The 20,158-nt window shown below is 34.9% G+C and overlaps 1 protein-coding gene and 1 long non-coding RNA gene across 6 annotated transcripts in view; one reads left to right on the forward strand and one right to left on the reverse strand.

Moving 5' to 3' along the window:
• The window catches only part of LOC126759127 (uncharacterized), a 167,153-nt gene extending 165,507 nt beyond the window's left edge, over positions 1–1,646 (reverse strand). The window contains exons 1-2 of the long non-coding RNA XR_007666959.1: positions 1,532–1,646; positions 709–1,280 (exon numbers count right to left, since the gene is read on the reverse strand). This is a non-coding gene — a long non-coding RNA (uncharacterized LOC126759127). The remainder of the gene's footprint in view (positions 1–708; positions 1,281–1,531) is intronic.
• Positions 1–20,158, forward strand: part of LOC126759125 (neuronal acetylcholine receptor subunit alpha-7-like) — a 151,122-nt gene that overhangs the window by 101,795 nt on the left and 29,169 nt on the right. The window contains exon 1 of one of the 5 annotated variants that reach the window (XR_007666954.1): positions 18,264–18,667. The exons of 3 other annotated variants lie outside the window; for them this stretch is intronic. The gene's annotated coding sequence lies outside the window, so the exon portion shown is untranslated. Of the gene's footprint in view, positions 1–18,263; positions 18,668–18,687; positions 18,772–20,158 lie in introns of those variants that run through there. One more of the 5 variants, XR_007666955.1, reaches the window with a different exon arrangement.

Raw genomic sequence — 20,158 nt, forward strand, 5'->3', positions numbered from 1 at the left:
TCGAAATCTTTATTAAATTGAGCTTTTTCTTACATTAAAATCGTGATTCCATAAAGCATGTTGTCACCTTGTCGTATGAGTAACTTCTCGAGACAGATCAGAGGAAGACTTACACAGAATAACGAACACAGGAAAATTTGTATTTACAATTTAAACGCCCCTTAAAATGTGATTTGAAGAATACTACTGTCATAATAAAGGCATTCCGTCAAAAGCGGGCAGATGAAAGCATTTCGTCAGCCAGTCAGATTGTGGCTTTCCACAGAAATGAAAACGAATGCTCAAAAAGGAATCCAGCACAGTGTTACAAATGTTCCGGTAGCATTAGCCCTCACGAAGGCGGTGAATCAGAAGCGGAAAGGAAAATATTCAAAAGCTACAATACACATTGTTCCCACTTTCACGGCCACAAGTCCGATTGTTGTGAGCAGCCACAGGCGAAAAAATGAACAAGAAAAGATTTGCGCTCGCACGTGCCAAGGAAATGCAAACAAATAAAGCGAGAACCTATTTTTAGTAAGGAAAATGTAACGGTAAAAAGCAAAATATAGAATCTCAAAAAAAACCAAAGATAATAATCAGGAAGTAGAATTACAAAAGTGCCTCACTTCTCTTAAGTTTGTTCCAACAAAAAAAAAAAAAATGTAAGCACATTTAAATTTTTAATAAGCGCTAAATAATTTAGAACTTATGACTTTTGGTACGTACTCTTTGAAATTTACGGAGACTGTGATTTTGTTGTTCTTCCAGAGTCATGTTTCGGATCCTTGTTCTGTTATTCATTGTCTCAACGGATATAGCTGAAGATGACGCTGATTGGACGACGGAAACCGTGGACTGAGACACAAAAAGCACTAACGGCTGTTAAGGGACGCGCCTGGGCGTTTAACTAAAATGTATGCGCCCACGCTGTTTGGACTTTTTTCGCGAGCACGATATAACCCGCCGGACTAATAACCGCATTAACACACACGCAAGCACATGGTCTTTATTTGTTCAGCAGAAAGGTATGCTTGACCGCTATCAAGATTTTCACTCAGTCTCTTATTGGTGCTTTTTCTGTTCGATTTTTTACCGGCACCACTTATCGTTTATTTCCTCTTAACCACCTCTTGCTAGTCACTGGCTTCGGCTTTTTAATTATTTTTTATGGTATCGTAGTTGGCAAGTATTTGTTGTCTTGCTGCAGCTTGCTTTTAATCTTCTTTACCATTGTATTATAAATAATAACAATTTTTCTAAGGTTTATTGTTTTGTTAATAATTTTTTTTAATTTTTAACTTTAACCAATATCAAAAGTCCAAGTAAAGAGCCAAAGAAGAAGGACAGGAGAAAGGGTGAAAAAATTAGTTTGTTCAAATTACTCCACAGCCCAATTGAAAACATCTGGCCAAAAAGCCTGAAAATTACATCTCATAATTTACACAGAATTTCAATATTTAAAAAAATGGGAATTTACATAAGTTTGAAAACACAACCGTGGAAAACTTGGCAGGACCAATGTATGGATATTTCTGGTCCTTTACTTTACCTGCTCTCTGCTTTTTAGGTATACTTGTATTCTTCTATTTCCGCATTGCTCGTTTCTGCCGACAAGTAGCGAACCGTCTCGTACAAGCTCACGTTCGAAACTGAACTGAATCTCTGCAGCAACTGAGGTAAAAAGCCAAGGGCCAGCCGAGTAGTTGAGTAAAGAGCTGAGGTGGATGGCGGAAGGCGCAGATGCGAACTTCGCGGATGCGGAGGCTGTGAATGAAGGCAGCGCTGCTGATATCGTTGGCTTTGTGCTGGTGCTAGTGCTGCTATTGCTGCATCCTTGAACACATCATTGGTGTCCACGTGGTCTCTCATGCTGCCAGCGACGGTGCTGCCATGACATTTGCCGGCGCTGTTGGCTTCGAGATTCTCTGTTTGCACTTTAATTTCGTTGCTATTAAAATCAACAGAGCTGTCCAGAGGGAATATATTCTGTTATGTTGTCAGTAGACATGTTGCATACTTTTAGAAAGACAAGGGTTCGTGCCTCGCAAATAGAAATACATTCTCTTTTCTGAGAGTGCGCTATGTTAAGACAATATTAAGTAAAACAGTACATAAAGAAAGAGAGAGATTAATGCATTAGAGTACTGAATGTGATGTTCATGTTCTCATATCTCATTTTCTCTTTTTGGTTACTTTCAGCTCAGATCTTTGGTGTATCAAACATATCGGTACGGCACTTTCAAAACTCGTGAAGTGTAAATAAACAAACAGAGAGGCGGTAGTCACGTGTCCTTAGCAAAGTAGGCAGCATACAATGACGGTGAGAGAGCTTCTTTATTAGAACCTATGCAATGAGATTCATAGTGGGATAGCAGGAAACCCACCAGCCAACTAGTACATGGTACAAAACACAGTTAGTGCATTCAATGTGGATATTCTATAATAAAACAGCTAATGTGAAGAACATTAAATATGCATATGTTCTGTTATTAAACTCATAATATTCATAGATGAACCCCTTGTTTGGGGATAAAATTATGATGCAAAGAATATAAGTGAATCGGTAAACTAATAGCAGAACTGATCTTATCAGAAAATCATTAGAATTTTCATTAAGTTGTTTCAGAATTAAGTAAACTTCAAATAGAAAAGTGATCTGCATCATAATAGTTCGCAAAGATGACCGGAAAATCGAATTACAGTTATAGACCAATTATCCAGTTCTCTGTGGCCATTGACTCCGAACTTCAGTAGTAACTTTTAATAATTTCGACTCGTTGTTGGATGTTCGTGATGAAATGGCAAATGTTGCTAAAGATAAATTTCAAAAGAGCGGGAAAAAATATGGCATCGTTTGCTATCCTTATCGGTTTACTTTTGCAGTACCCTACTGAAAACCCCTTTATTGTCATAAGATCATTATCTTCACCCTTGCTTTGATTGCTTTCGCCCCACTTAACCTTTTTTCCAAATACTTTGAAATGAGCTTTCTACTATAGACTTTCATGGAATATACAAGTTTAAAGATCATTTCAAAACACACATCTATTCTGACTAAGATTTTAGGTGAACTCTCGTAACATTCAATAGCATTCAAATTTCAAAAGAGTACTTCTTCCTGATTTGTATTTTTTACTCAACAAACATTAAAGAGCTGTAGATTCCATGACCCACAAAATCTAAAGCAAAGCAACTGAAGTAGGTCATTATGTTTCAAATTATCCTATTTCGTTTATTTTTCCATATGCTCGTTTCCAATTCTATTTGTCAGAGTTCAACCGCATTTATATGTGAGCTACTTTCAAGCAGAAGGCTCACTCAAAGGGTCAAACGTTCTATTAAAATATGCTTATCATATATATTTGTATTTGTGTACATATTTACTTAATGCTCTATGCATGTTATGTATACAGCATTTCGCTTTCCTTCGATTTTCTTCAAGGAGCTCTATACAGTTACTTAAGGTTAAAGCTTTTTGAAACAAACTGACGTTGACGACTCTTAGCTGACAGGCGCCTGTCCACGTTTTGTTGCTTCTGATGGGATGAAATTGGTATTGGTAGCTGGTGGGTCCCTATGCAGTAGTGAAATTGCAGTAAATATACCTAAGAAAATAAGATAAACGCAGCGAGGAACTATTGCTGAAGAGATTGAATTCACATCTTCGCTTTAAAGCCGCAGACGTTTGTAGTGCTTAAATTTTATTTGTGGTTTTTTTTTTTATTTTTGTAATTGATTGCTACAAGGCAGCAGTTGCTTAATTTCTCTCATAATTTTTTAGAGTTCGAGTGCTAATAAGTACGAAAAGACTATATTTTGATCAAATAGTAAGTAAATACAGGTTAAATGTTAAGTATCTCAAACCTTTGAAGTAACAGAAGTATTGCTAACTGAGGAAGGCTTTCGTACTTAATATGCCAATAAAATTTTGCTAATATTAAATATTTCGCTACTTTCTATTTCAATAGTGATTACTAAGCTAATTGTAATACGAGAATGCACTTAAATACTTTACTAAAATTTGTCAATGTATTGAATAACCAGAAAAGTTGTTCAGGGATTAGTATTCCATATATACATATTCAGTTGTGACAAAATGTTTTCTGAAACAAATAAAATTTAGAAATTCAGAGCTTTTCTTTTGCATTCTTCAATTCTTTTCGAAAATATTGAAAACCCAACGCACATTAATCAAAAATGGATAGCCATAGTGAAGTTAGGTAAGTAGTTGAAATGTACACTTAAGAAGAACCAAACACTAAGGCCGAAACCGCTTAAAATAACAGTAGCTGATGAAAAAAATCACATCTGTTGACATAACATCTTAAGCTTATAATCCTTAACACACTGACGATATTCACTTTTATAAGGAATATTCACTATTTGATTTTCCAGCTGATTTTATTGAGTATATATGAAATATTAATTTAAGTTAATATTATTATTACGGATTTTATATTAAAAAAATAATTTTAATCTCATAATTAAAATATTTGCCAAAATTAATAAAAACCAATATTTCGTTCGCATTTACAAATATGTAAGCCTATTCCTTACCTACCACTTCCACCGAGGAGCCAACTAGTTTCGCCATGCTTTACCTGTTCTGCTATAACTTGATTTTCCACACGTTAGGAGTTATTAGTTGGAAAACGTTGCTGATTTATCTTAGATAAATTTTAAAAGCTTCATATTTCAATGACACAATACAATAAACGTTAACTCGTACCTCTCCCGTCGGAGAATTTTACCAGCGAATTTGGTAGCAGCATAAACTTCAAATGGCTTGCGTGTGTGCATTATCAAACGCGATAAATGACAAAATAATTTTTCACTTTGCTCCATGTTGTCCGCCAGAGCTAACAGATTGAATTTGCTTTGGCGAAAAGTCATATTGAAGGTCATGAAAAAAGACTTGTTGCCTAAGAAAGCCTTCTGAGATTCTTATGTGTATGCCAAGCCATCATAAAATCACAGTTTGTTAGGTTATAATGAGATAATATTTTGCAACACGTGATTGATTGATGTGATATTGAATTAATTTTTAGTCCATGCTTAGGGAGGCGGAAGTAAATTTGATATATTTTCAATTTGAACGCAATTACTCATCTTAACCTTTAGCTTCTTCATATTGCAGGTTGTTAGTGATATTTTATTTAAATGAACTGAATTAAGGATTGGTATTATACTAAGCTTATAAAATCAAAAGAAATTCGATTCGAATGTACTTGATTTATTTAACACAACATAATTTGTTACTTTTACGCCCGGCCTTGCTTCTCTGAACATTTAAATTATTTTTTTATTATTATTTAAATTAGTAGAAACTCACACAGCTAAGCAATATTTTCTAGTATAGATCTTAAAAACAGAATACTTGTAAATTGAGCTTCGCGGAGTTCATCACAGGACTCACTATTCACTTGCCGAGGAAAATTAGTATTTTTGGAAAGTTTTTAACAAAATAGGCAAAAGAGAACTGAAGGAAACAAGTAAGGAAGGGCTGAATTCATGTATAACCGAACATTTCACATTCTTGTAATTTACAAGGATCGAAGCCTTGGAAGCACCTTCAAATTATTAGAAATATAATCTTTTTGTATTTTGGAAGATTTCGTAAGGATTGATTGATAGATGCGGTATTTCTGCTAGGATTTTCGATTTTCTTTACGGTAAATATGAGGGCCTACGGGAAATTTTTAAGATTTTAACCATTTTTGGCACATATTATAGTTCGATTTCACAAGTTTGGCTCTCTATATGTGCAAAGTTGATATTTGACGTGTATGCTGTCCATGGATATTGCGATCCAATACTGAATTTGTGTCTTAATGTAGTACTTAGTCAGGGTGCTTTAGAGGTTTCGTTCAATGGCGTTTTGTGAGCGTGGCAGTTGTCCGCAAATATCACAATTCTTACTCAAGTTACCGCTTGCAAGGATATACGGACACATACACAAAATCTATATCTATTAGTTTTATGTGATACAAGCAACAGTTAGGTAACTAAACTGTTATACTCTATAATAATATGTTGCAAGAGTATAAAAGTTTGGTTTAAAAAGTGACCACGCTATAGTTAAAAATGGCTAGGAAAGCATTGTTATATTGTTATTGATTTAATAGTTCAACATCTGCTATTTTTTATGCTATCACATTCCTTTCTAAGTGACTCGACCAATGGCACGTGATGGGTGTTGAAAAGATGAACTTTGTTGCCTTTGTTGTTGGCATATCAAATAGTTTTTATTGTGATGTCATGTAACTGTTTGCACTTTTCGAGATTTCTGAATGTTATCTGCTTTCAGTGTTTGGGTCACTCAAGGAGTCGGAAGGTAACAAAAAACGGTTTTACTTTTTCTAGACCTTGGTTTAAAGTTAATAAATAAACAAAATTATGTCACAGTGCAATAAGAGTAAAGCTTATATAAAGCTTCAGCTTAACCAAAATCAAGAAATTGCCTAAATTGTTTTTAATTTTCAAGTATTTATGAAGCGAAGAAATATTTTTTTGTATTTGAAGAAATCAGCAAACAGCACTACCAAATTTCGCCGATTTTTTGGTATATTACAATAATAGTTCCCTAAGGACCACAACGTCGAAGCTTTTTTCATTTTCATTTGAAATTAGTTATTCCACAATACAAGTATTTCCAGAACAATTGGTGCATGCTCTCTTCGCCAACATCGCCAACTTTAGTGGTAGAGAGTATAGTTGACGTTACCGTTGTTATTGTGAAATATGAAGTAGGATATTAGCGGCACTGCGTAATCGGCATTTCTACCGGCGGGACTAGATACGCTAGCTTGCACACTTACAGAAGTGTTGTTGTTGGCGATGGAGGCGAAATTGATGCAGGCGCAAATCACAGGAAACTTCCAGACGCTTTGACTGAATTAATTCTGAGGCAAGCGAAAATGTGAGAACTGAGAGCATCAGTAAAGACTTTGGTTTAAGGTTTATTAATAAATAAAATAATGTTTCAGTGAAGATGGGGTAAATTTAATAAATGGATCATACTGAAATGCACACAAAATCAAGTGAAAATATTTGCATTGGTTTTAATTGAATGCGTTGAAGTGTGTATAAGTCAATATGAATGCTGCTGGGATTTCTACTGTGTTCATACTTATGTATAGTGTTAGTATGGCTGGTATCTCCAAAGTTTATAAGAGTATATTCTTACGTATAGACACATGAACGTATTTATAGGGCTAGTTGTGAGTCTATCCGTAGTTGGTTACGAATAATGAGAGATTATTACACTTTTACTAAAAACTGAAAAGCAAATGAGTGTTTTTGATCTAATTGGAGTAACCAACTACAACATTATTTTGGATAGTAAAAGTGACTTATTAATGATGAGCATTGCAAAATTAAATTAATTAAGTTAAATTAATTAAGAAAAAACGACTTAACTATTTACTTCTCCATGGTGTAATTTTTCTATGATAAGAATCATAGACTCGGCTTTTTTGGAAACAGAACTAAACCTTGTAATATCGACATCATCTTCAACTATAACTGGCCTATCAGCAACACCATTAGCATCACCACATCACCAACTTCAGTCTGAAAGTCTGCTGAAAGGCTCTTTTCTTCGTCATAAAATCAAAATCTCGATTATTTTTCCAATCGATTGCCCCAAATCTGAATCTGAATTCACAATTGAATTGAATCTTTAATACGTGGCTCCCTATGACGATATACTCGCTTGTGTATATTTGCATTTTGTTTTCTCAACGCTTTGCCTTTGGTGACCTCAATTTTCGCCCCCACTTTACAAGCAATAAGTGGAGAAAAAAGGTTAGAAATACGGAAAAATTCTGCAAGATTTTGGGTCACTGAGTGGTTTCGTCTAGCACATACCCTATGTTCTGCATTAGCAGTTAATTCGATTTCCTGCATTGTTGTTGTTATTTTGGGCATTCACAGCCTGCAAAGCCGTTTTGCAAATTTTGTAAGAAAATTCGGCGCATATTGCATTTCTTATTTTTTATTCAGGAGTGTGTATTGTGGAGAAAGCCACTTCCTCTGTCATCATATTGGTTATTACTTTGTCTAGAAAATTGGTGATGTTGAATATGAATTACACTGCAGCTCGTATTTAATTAATAAATACCGTTCTTGCCCTCATAACACTGCATTTTGGCTACTCAGAGCAGTTACGTGCAAGTATAATTAGATTTTTCGTTATATAAAAATAAGTAAATATGCCAGAGGTAATAGATTTTAGGCCTTTAGAAGAGCCGTGGTTAAAATTGGACGAAGAGCATGGCACCGCCCATGTTCCAGTGAAAACCCATATCTCATGACCTACTCTAAGTTTAAATTCCATCTGATTCTTTCAATTTCCAAAAAGTAAATAAATCACCAATTAATGTGTCGAAATTAAACTTTTACCGAATAGTGAGAGGAATTACGACCTAAAAGTGTTTAAATCGGACCAAAACAATTCAAGTCTCCAGTTACCGAATATGTGGATCAAAGTTCCAATTGCAACTTTGTGTCGAAACTGTCGGTTAAACTGCGAGATATATTAAAAATTCGGAGAGAATCCCTTCATAATAATATTATGTCCTTTTGTCTTTAGCTCCCATATACCTAATAGAAAAATTTTTAAACTTCCAGTAGACTTTATACCTTCTGTATCGGCATGCATATGAGTTATCTTATTAAAATTGAGGGAACATGTTTTCTAAGAACGCATTCTTGTGCTAAAATGAATAAAATCGTACGAAAGCTTGCCCTAGATTCCATATAGCTTATAAACCTTACGCATCTAAAGGTATTTCCATGACTTTGATCTTGGCAAGTTGCAAGACTATGAAATGATCGGTTACACCCGAACTTAGTTTTTCCTTATTTAAAAAATGGAATTATGAAAATGAACCACTCAACTCATTTCGAACTAGCTGCAGTTTGCCTAAGCAATCTCGTTATTAATATTGTGTCAGTTGTACAACAAACTGACGGAGGTCGGTACTTCTGTTTTATGGAAAGCTTTCCCTAAGTTATGGTGAGTTTGTGTGGCTAGAATATTCGGCTGTGCTAGCTTCCATAACTGGATTAATCTATGAAATGTTCTCCCAAAAACAGTGTTGGTTGCTCCTCCCCGCGTTGTAAAGTCTTAAAAGATGGTAATATTTAAAAGCACTTGCAATGCAAGTTAACAGAAAGCAGCGACTCTGAGGCTTCATAAGCAACATTTTTATACTGAAAGTGAATTTAGAAGACCTTTTAGTTTGTATTAATATATGTATGTATATACAGTGTCAAATTTAGAAGCAATAATATTGAACAAACAGAATATACCAGCACAGCATAAGCCTTGTTGGTCGCAGAAGTTAGCTACTATAGTATGTGTGCATACTTTGCTCCTTAATTTAATATAAATATATTCATTTCAGACGAAAGATACAAGTTAATAATCCCATCTAGCGCTATTTGGGGGGCATGACCGAAGTAAACATTGCAAATGAAGTTAGGAAATCGTTGCATGAAAATTCTTTGAAGTATGGGATCATATATATAATATACACTGCTTAAACAACCCCAAATGGTACATATCTTTTGACAACTATGTATTTGGGCAATTCCGTTCAAGTGTACTCACGACAACTTCTCTGAAAAATAAGTACCGTTGGATGGAAGCATCATTAGTGTCCTTTGTACCCACTATCACAGCAAATAAACCACCTTACATTTTCCTTTACGCACTTCACCCTCCCTCTTTGATTCACTTACCAATTATCAGACTTAAATTATTCTGAGTAACATACCTTTATGTAAAAAGATCTGTGATATACTAAGGATGCTTACATTGCTTATTAAAATACCATGAGTAACTTTGATAATACGTTTAAGGCCTCTCGATTGCACTAATAGAAAGTGAGTACTCCCACAAGTTAAAACCAACACATTTGATACTTCGCACCCACAAGAGCATCATCTTCAGGTGTGGTCAAAAACAACTTGCTGAGTAGAATGTACGCAAGAGTGAGGGAAATTTGTCAAAGCGATGACTGCAGTGCAAATAGAAAAATGCGCAAACATCAATAATTCACAGCACAAACATCTGAATCATTTGTTGGTCAGATAACTAGACATCGAGGAGTAAATTGCCGAAGCACGTTTTTAGAAATTGTCTTGAGCAATAGTTAACTTTATGTTTAGATATACTTTTTATTTTAAAGTTTTGATATTATGTTTTAGAGATCTCTCTGTAGCAAATTTTAGCTTTAAATTTATACAATAATGTGTGTGAATATGTGTCTTACAATCTCATAACTGTATAATAAGACGGAAGTTAACTGAGTTTCGCTTGTAGTCTTAATGGTATTGTAATACTGTAATATATATGTATATGCGTTTTTCTGTATGCCAAGTTTGCTGACTTCTTCGCCGCTACGCCAGAGTTACTGTGATAAACAACGGAACTGCGTGCCAACCGACGGACGACACCGGTGGTTCATAATGGTTCATAGCACACCAGTGTGCTATATATAATCACAACTAACAACAACATCTGTTGTTGTTTCTATTTTTGAAATTTGCAGCACTATTGACAGGACTATTGACAGTGTTTCCTGGAATCAACAACTTAATGCCTTCCTTCGCATACATAATTTATAATTAAAGTTTAGTTTATTGAAATGTAATACATTTTTATATTTGGTTTAAGATTCGAAATTGTTGAAGCCGGAGGTTCTGAAAATATCATGGTTGGATATCAGTAAAATTCACAAAAATAACTAAAAAAAGGCAAAAAAGTGGCAATTTCTGAGTTGATAAGAGATATAAAAATTACGTAAATAAAGTTGACAGAAAAAAGACAGTTTCCTAGTGGGTAGCATTTGCGTTGCCAATCAACTTGATTAGTTTCGCGTAATATCAGCCACACTGCAGAATGATACACCTGCTGTAATTCCGTACGTTCCGCCAGTTCACCTGCTAGTCTGTAGAATGTATGCATTTATGGCCGATAATGAAAATTGTTCATCATTTCAATAAAATTCCTATTCCTATGCAAAGCAAAGCAATTTAATTACAACCAATATTTGATTAATGCAGCCATAAAGCTTCATTATCCCCATCTCTGAATTTATACCTCGACAGGAGATCAAGAAATGCTTGCAAACGTAATAAATTGCGTATACGCAGTGGCATACATGTTTCTGTGTGTGGAGGAACGAACTCGCATTTGGATTGCTCGTGTAACTGGATCAGTTCCGTGTATGAACGTGCCGACATATTTTCGTTATGACTGATTCAGCTAGTCATAAATTAAGCAAAAAATGTAAATATGATTTGTGGCAATTGGCGTCGTGAGCAGCAATCAGCAGATTGCATGTGGTATTCCATTTCAGCAGGGAGACTCTATCCATGCTTAATTAACAATAGGAGGTTATAAAGCTCTTTTAAATCATATCAGTTATTTTCATGTAATGGAAATGTCAATAGTACATTACAGGATTCCTATGCGCCTGCAGCAGAACTTAGTGTGTCGGGAAACATAAAATTGGAAAAAGTCTCAAGTAGTATGGTTCAGCAGTTCAGTTCTGCTAAGCTTATACCATTTATTTTTAGTCAAATTTAATGAAACTTCGAACTATTCTGCTTACAAAAGAGAGCGAATTCACCATGAATCCTCAAATTTTTGGTAAGTGAATGAGACACTCTTTACTTGATTCAAGCCGGTACAACGTGCTTACAAAACTCCGGAAAAAAAGATAGAAATTAAAAGGAGGGTAGCCCGTTACTTACTAAAAAGACTAAGATTACATTGAGTACTTTACTGAAAATATTTTACCTTCATAATTAATTCTAGATAACAAAGATTCTGTAGAACTTTTTCAAAATTCAATCTAAAGTCTTCTTTTATCAAGCGAAGATGGTAATAACCTCGGAAAATAGGAAACTTATTATTTAATGGCATACTTAACACTTCCACAGCTGCATAAGTCTTAAACTCTTTATCAATGTTCTAAAATGTTACAAAGATAAAGTGCGGACAAAAAATCTTTTCAATTTATCTCGGGCAAATTGAACTAACTACAGGCAAATAAAAAAGCATCAAAACTCATTAAGCCTCATAAGCGCCTTATAAGCTTTCTGCATCAATGTAAAATGTAAAGCAAAGGCCCGCATAGTTTGCTCAGTAGAAAGGATTGCATTTGGTTGCATGGCTTTAATCTCTTTTAGATCACACATATGCTTCTAATACACTGCAGGGCGTAAATTATTCAGAGATTATGCAACACCAAACAGCTGTCGGCTTCTGACGGTGTTTATACTGCTGATTTAATGCCATGAATGACATCCTGGCGCAACACTTTTGGACACCCACATGATTCAAGTCTAGTGATGACGTGTGCCGGTAAAGAAAAATGAAGGCAAGAACAGCGACTAAATGCGGATGAAAATACATTAGAAAGCTCTTTTCACTCCAGTAACATTTGACAAATACGTTGAATAAGCTGCTTCGATGAGAGGCAAGTGGTTGTTCCGAAATCACAGCCGTTGTAGTTCGTGAACTTTGTATGAGGTTATATTGTTGGCACCGCTGATTTCTAAATGAAGTTACTGTGATGAAATTGGCAATTTTTCAACTTTGGTTAGTGATATTCATTCATGAATTGGTAGGTTATTAAGCTTGTATGGAAAATTATTAATATTAAAAGTTATTGAACGTTTAATGATGAGAGTTGAATATGTTATTTGAGTTTTCAGGTCTGATATATTGTTAAATTTCACAGCACTAGAAATGGAATAGAATAGAAAGTTTACAAACAGCGTATATATATAAAATAATGACACAAGCTTTAAAGAAAGAGCACAAAATGAACAATTTTGTTCTTAAAATCAGAGCTGAGTTGTGAAGAAGCTATGCAATCCCTGCCATATATCCGTTGACTGGGGACTTAAAAAGCAATGGTTCGAGTTCAATCATTTTTGAACGTTTGATACTCCAGAAATACTATTTTTTTTAAGTTTTATTCTCATTACTTTACAGATGCTCGATCTATATTCTGTAAAGTGAATGATTTATATAATATGAAATATATCATTAAACAGAGAACGAAATAAAAAGAAAGAAATAAAAAGAAGTACATACATATGTCTTTCTGAGTACTCCCAAAGCGAATTAGAAAACGAGTTTTTATAACAGCATCAATGTTGAGGTCAAAGGCGTTCTATTCCACTTTCATTGGTGAAAGGAGCAGTAATGGCCGAAGAATGACGTCACATAACTTCTTCTCGCTGAGCAATGGCAGGGACAAGATAGATATGCGATATCGGCAGTAGACTCATACCAATCTATAATTTGAATTATTCTTCGTTTTGGTGCACAAAAGTGCTTCAGTGCAATCAATGCTAATCTAAATAAGACAGAACTTACAATGAAACGAATATATCAATTTCTTTGCCGCGGAAAACTAGCTACTAGCTAGCTAGCTAAGAATGTCACGTCGAACCTGATATGGTAAAATTTCAGGCTATTTGGTTACATCAAATGGCACACAAGTTAAAACAAAGAAATATCTTAGCAATAAATGGGCGAAGCAAGCATTTACAAACATATATAAAGTAACTATTGACTTTCTCTAGACTTCTCAAGCACGCGAGAAGAGCATAGGAAATGCAATAAAACCACGCACTGCATAAAAATACATAGAAACAGTAACAACCACAGTAGTTGCTTCTTAAGGGGCTATACCAGTGGGACGCATGAAAAATTAGGCGGTTTTCGTGAACTTTTTTAAAAGAAAGTACTACATTGGAATGCTTCGACGTTCTATGGACATAATAAAGTATACTTTTAGCTATATTAAAATTTTTTTTTTACAAAAATATTGAAAAATAACGGAGTTATGTGCTGTCTGCGGAAGTGCTGAAAAAAAAGTGCCTCAACTGCTGGCATGATTCCGATCGAATGAGTAGCTGAAACAGAAAAATTCAAAATGTTTATTAAACTTAAATATATTTTCTATACAACGAACTACGATCTTTGCAAAATATCAAAAATTAAGAAAATGGCGTAATTTTAAACATAAAATCGTTTTTTTACTAAAAAAATGGTTGCTTTTTTAATGCCAAATTGACAATTTTCAACCAATCAAAAAGATCGTAGTCCATTGTATAGAAAATGTATTCAACTATACCCAGTTTTAGTTTGAAGTCGATCGGTCAATTTCTCGTTGAGTTATGATGTCAGCAATTTTGAAAAATGTCGTTTCGAGAAAAACGCGTTTAAATTTTCACTTATATATGTTTGCACCTCTGAGTGGTCGCTGCTTAGAACACTGCCATTCAAAAACTATTCAAGGTACCTTGCGAATTTCACAGGATATTTTTGAATATCGAAAAAACAAACAAACAAAAAAAAATTTTTTGAAAGTGTCACACTGGTATAGCCCCTTAAGTACGAGTATGGAACTTAAGATCAACTACTGTGGTTGTTACTGTTTCTATGTATTTTTTTGCGGTGCTTGGTTGTATTGCATTTCCTATGCTCTTCTCGCATGCTTGAGAAGTCTAGCTTCCTCTGCAATCGGCGCTGTGTGGCTTTCCATCTTTCCTGGTTTGTTTATTAGCATTATTTTCCTCAGCAAATAACTCAATATTGCGTTTGCGGTGAACTCAGCTGGGCTCAGTGTAGTATTGTTTTGCTTTCTGAGTGCGTATTCTATGAAATGGTTTTTTACCTATTGATATAGGAAATAAATGCTTAAAAAATTGGAGGGTGGTGGAGATTTTAATAATGTTTTACTGCATTCTTTGATCAAGAAAAGGTATCTTGGCGAATAAGTAATAAAATAGTTAGTATTAAAGAAACTTGTAGATCGACCATCCACGTTTATGATTTCTTCAGCATTTTATTTGTTTATGTCTATGTTTTCAAAAGTTATCTCTATTAAGTGATTTAACCTTCAGATCTTCGACACAAAATGATATATATTTAATATTTGATGACTGACAGACAATTCCGCCCCAAGTGAAATATTATATTATTTTAAATAGTAAAAAAATATTTTTCTTCTTTAGGTTTTTTAATACACTACAAAATGATTCCGACAACGAAACATGTTTTTCGTGGGAAAACTGGTCTTCCAGTAAAAGAGTTTCGGTAAAACCTGTCAAACGAAAACAAGCGCCTTGAAAAGTCATTACTCATTATAAAGTCTGCTCAGTTTAATCAATACATATTTTTTGGCCCTAAATCTCCACTCTAATATTGGGAGTTTACATTCCATATACAAATACAGTTGATGATTCTCATATAAAATTCTCTTGCTCTTGCAAACCTTGTACGGTGCAGAAATGGTTTTTATTTATAAGCACAACAACAAAATCATAGAGATTATTTGCAAGCTGCTGTAAACAAATAATGTTTAATTTTACCGTCATATATCACTAGATTTTAGAACTCTTGGCCTTATGAATAATAATTTTTGCATTTTGTTTCATCGTGCAATCTTCAAGAGCAAGATAAATGCCGCTGTTGATAGTTGTCAGTGAAAACAATTTACATAGTAATCCGAACGACTTAGATTCCACAACATACAAATGTGTTTCAATATGTTTTCAATGTATCCGATCACAGATGACAATATGAAATTATATTTTATAAGCTGATGAAACCTGATTTACTCAACTTAAACAAACATTAAAGAAAGTGTATTTTATCATATATGTACATAATCGATGTGTATTTTTCAAGGTTTATGTCTATCCAGATGACAATTGTTTATTTTTTATTTATTTCTGACTTACATAAAATGAGGTGATTTAGGAATCTTCTAATTCAGAAAAGCTGTTAAAAGTAATTCTTGAAAATTTGCATTTAAAATTGCAAAATTGCAAAAACATTGTTTTATACTCACTAACTGTAAAAATGTATTAAAAAACTAAACAAAGAAGCTAATTAAGTTCGCTGAAAGCAAAGCTAATTAAAATAAATACAGCGGACAGAAACATTGTACTCACACAGCCGTCTTTGCGGACACTGTAAATCGCCAAGTACATATACACACATACATATATATGAACTTATGCCCTATATATTTGTAAATGAATCCATTGTACTTTATTTTATTATGTTTTAATCTTTTGCAAAGTTGTTTTTATTTTTTTTTGTGTGGCCCTCTGCCATTTTTTATCTCTTTTAAAAACTCAGTGCTTCCTCTGGAAGAGAGAGGATTAAAAGTGCCATTTGAGTTCGAGAATTCACATAATACACACTTAAATACATATATGCATGTATATTATGAATGTACTATTTATTGTTCCTGTTTTTGTGGGGCCCTCTGCCATTTCTTATCTTTCTTAAAAACTCACTGCTTCCTCTGCAAACATAGAAGAATGAAATGCAAGTGTAATTTCCATCATATTTGCATATATCATATGCATATGTGAATGTGTGTAAATTTGTTGTGTTTTTTGTTTTGCATGAAAACAACACATTTCCACAATATTAATTTATTTATTTCACTTATTTCATTTTGGTGACTTTAGCTACAAGTTTTGGCTAAACAACGGACTCAACTTTGACGATTTAATTAAATTTTGATAACCAGATGGCACACGAAGATGAGGGAAGTAAGCACTCTGATTGTAGTTATTATTCTGCTATGCCATTAAAAGTGACGGGTTTTGAACTAAAAAATTGTTGCAATAGATTGAAGTGTTTTTGAAAATATTTCAAAATGTTGGTGCTGTGAGAAAGTAGGTAGCAAAAGTAAGATATTAAAAGAGCTTAAAGTATCAGAAAGAAAGATTAGATATGGAAAGAGAAGAAAAGGTTGTAGTACACTTATGAGCAAAAGACTCCACCCAGTGGAGGTATAAAAAAGTGTATGACAACATATAATATAAAGATACATTACTGAAAAATTAAAGTAAGGATAAAAATATACTGAGGTTACTGTTTTTGTAAAACCTAAAAATTTAAATTTGGGCTCATCTTTGCAATGTCATCCGATTAGTTTTATGCAACTTGTTTCCATTTAGGAAGAACAAATAAAAGACAAATTTGTTTCGGATTATCCACTATCAGCTTTCAGAAAGTTTCGGATTTTATCGAGATCTGGTTCACGCCAAGTCTCCTCAAGTCCACGGTCACGGTGTTATGAAGTAAAACAGGAGGATTATATATTACATACATACATAGTTTTAGGAAATTCTATTTATTTTATATAACTTCAGAATTCGCCTCTGCAGAGTTTTTGGAACCTGATTGCTTCAAGGCTTCTTCGTTACATCGCTGTACCAGCTCACTAAGAATTTTCACAATATTATCTTCAGCTACCCCAATACGAATCGTATTGCACGAGCTCAAAGAAAACTTCTCAACATTAGTGAGTAATCTGTGTTTTGTTGGAAACACGTGAGTACCGATTCTCTGTTTGTTTGTTTACACTTGACGAGCTTGGAAAAGGACCCATAACCGGTGTGTTGGAACTAAAAATAACCAAAAAGTGAAAAGGAGATAAAAGAGAGACTACGAAAGGAAAATTTTACTACAGTTAGACATACCACAGTTGAATATAATATGAATACATTTGGTTCTCTCTTCGTTATTTGATTTTGATGTTCTCATAACCAAACCCACGCTATTTCCCAGAGTAAAATATATTTCTTCATTTACATGACATGAAACCTTGTCCGCTTAAAAGCATGCTATAAGTCTGCTAACCTGCTGATAAGCAACATAGTGTACTTTCTCTGTTAACTTTAACTGGTTCGAATTCAACAACAAAGCAAAACGCAGCGCAGAACCCCGAAACCAACAGCCCCGACAAATGCTGTGGCAGCAGCGTCGCTGTCAGCGAGAGAGACCACGTCGACAACAATAATGTGCTCAAGGATGCAGCAATAGCAGCACTAGCACCAACACAAGTATAAAAGTCAGATGTTTAAGCAGCGATACCTTCATTCACAGTTTCTGCAACCGCGATGTTCGCATCTGCGCCTTCCGTCTCAGCTCACCACTCGGCTACTCGGCTGGCACTTGGCTTTTTACCTCAGTCGCAGCGAAAAATCAGTTCAGTTTCGAACGTGGGCTTAAACGAGGCGGTTCGATACGTGTCGGCAGCAACGAGCAATGTGGAATTAAAAGCAGATATTCGAGAATTTAAGCAGAAGCCAAGCTTTAGTTGGCAATTAAAACCTCAATAAGTTTAAGGAAATTATTACTAATTGTAGTAAAACAGTAAGAGTGAAATAAAATGCGCTTTACCAGGACAAGAAGCGCTTGGCAGTGTAGTCGGTGGCACGGCAGAAATTCGGTAGAAGAGGTGAAGCAACGAAAGTGGTTGGAAAGTGCTGTCTAAGAGAAAATAAGCGATAAGTGATTAAGGACAAAAATCGAGCGGCAGTTTAAATCTGAGTGAGAATTGTCATACCAATATGTGTTCAATGTGTGCGACGTGCTTGAGTGTTCGTACAGTTATTAGACTGGCACCTTTTTTTCAAGCAGAAATTGCAAACTACGGGACGCATAAATTTTAATTAAATGCCTAGATGCGTCCCTTGACAAGCGTTTGCGCCTCAGCTCACGGCTTCCGTCACCCAATCAGCGTCGTCGTCAGCAATATCCGTTGAGACAGTTAAAAACAGAACAAGGATCCGGATTATGCCTCTGGTTGAACACCGAAAGCAGCGTCAGCATGAATTTTAAAATGTACGCACCAAGAGTCATTAGTTCTAAATTATTTAGCGCTTATTAAAAATTTAAATGTGCTTAGATTTTATTCTTCTCGCTGCAACAAATTTGTGGCAACTGAGGTGATTTTACTCCTTGATTATTATTTTTATCGTGACTCTGTTTGCTTTAATTTTTGCGCTTTTGCCTTTTAATATTTACTTTGGCTGCGACTGCATTTTGGGCTTTTCCGTTACATTTTTCTTACCAAAAATAAGTTCTCGCTTTATTTGTGTGCGTTTCCTCGGCACGTGCGAGCGCAAATCTTTTCTTGTTCATTCTTTTGCCTGTGGCTGCTCACAACAATCGCACTTGTGGCCTTGAAAGTAGGAACAATGTGCAATGTAGCTTCTGAATGTTTTCCCTTACGCTTCTTATTCACCGCCACGAGGGCTAATGCTACCGGAACATTGTGCTGGATTCCTTTTGGGGCTTTTGTTCCCATTTCAATGCTCAGCCGCAATCTGCCGGCTTTTGATGAAATGCTTTCGTCTGCTCACTTTTGATAAATATGTCTCTATTGTGTGAGTAGTATTATTCAAAACACACAAGGGCGTTTAAATAGTAAATACAAATTTGCTTGTGTTCGTTGTTCTGCGTAAGTCTTCCTTTGATCTATCTCAGAAACTTTTACGCCATGTTGTCCTAGACCATAGGAGTTCGAACAGTTGGTTTTAGTTGGATTTTAACAATTTTTGGCTATAACATGGCATACAGGCATTAATTGTTAAATTGGTTTCTTGATTTGTACACCGGAAAAGAAAGATTGAATTTAAAATTATGTTATATGGGAAATGGCTGTAGATTTGGATTTACGCACTGTGACATAAGGATGTGAGGGAAATGTTACGTGCCTAATTTCGTTAAAATCGGCCAAGTGGAATCCAGATATGTATTTTCGCCTAAAAGTGCCAAATTACAGTTTATATCCTCCCTAATGCTTAGTGTTTGTGGACTGGCTGTGGACCACTGCCACCAGTCGTACGGATTTCAACAAAACTATTAAAGCAACATGGTGCAAGAATAGCAAAATATCGCTAAGCAGCAAAATTTTCTTTTTGCAAAAATTTAATTTTCACTGCCATTGGCATACAACTTCAACAAAAACAAAAACAAGATTAGCGATGACAATTAAACAGCGGAAAAAATAAATCAACGACATGAACATGAAAACGCCATTGACAGTGACTTAAAAATAAAAACTCGCTTTCCTTTCACACACACCCACACAGCAATGATCATTGACATACATACTTGTACATTCACATACTAACCTTTTTTGGCAGGCCCAAAATTGTGTGTCCCCAATGCCTCGACAAATTCGCATTCGTTCGTGAGAGTTCATGTTTGGTGGATGATTACATGTTGTTGTTGTGTGTTTGTTGTTGTGTGGCAGTGCGACAGTCGAAAATAACACACTAAGAGAAGATAAAGAATCCAAGCAAAGCGAATGGAAATGCGTACCAACAA

This window comes from Bactrocera neohumeralis, chromosome 5 (assembly GCF_024586455.1).
Source record: "Bactrocera neohumeralis isolate Rockhampton chromosome 5, APGP_CSIRO_Bneo_wtdbg2-racon-allhic-juicebox.fasta_v2, whole genome shotgun sequence".
Taxonomy (NCBI): Eukaryota; Metazoa; Arthropoda; class Insecta; order Diptera; family Tephritidae; genus Bactrocera; species Bactrocera neohumeralis.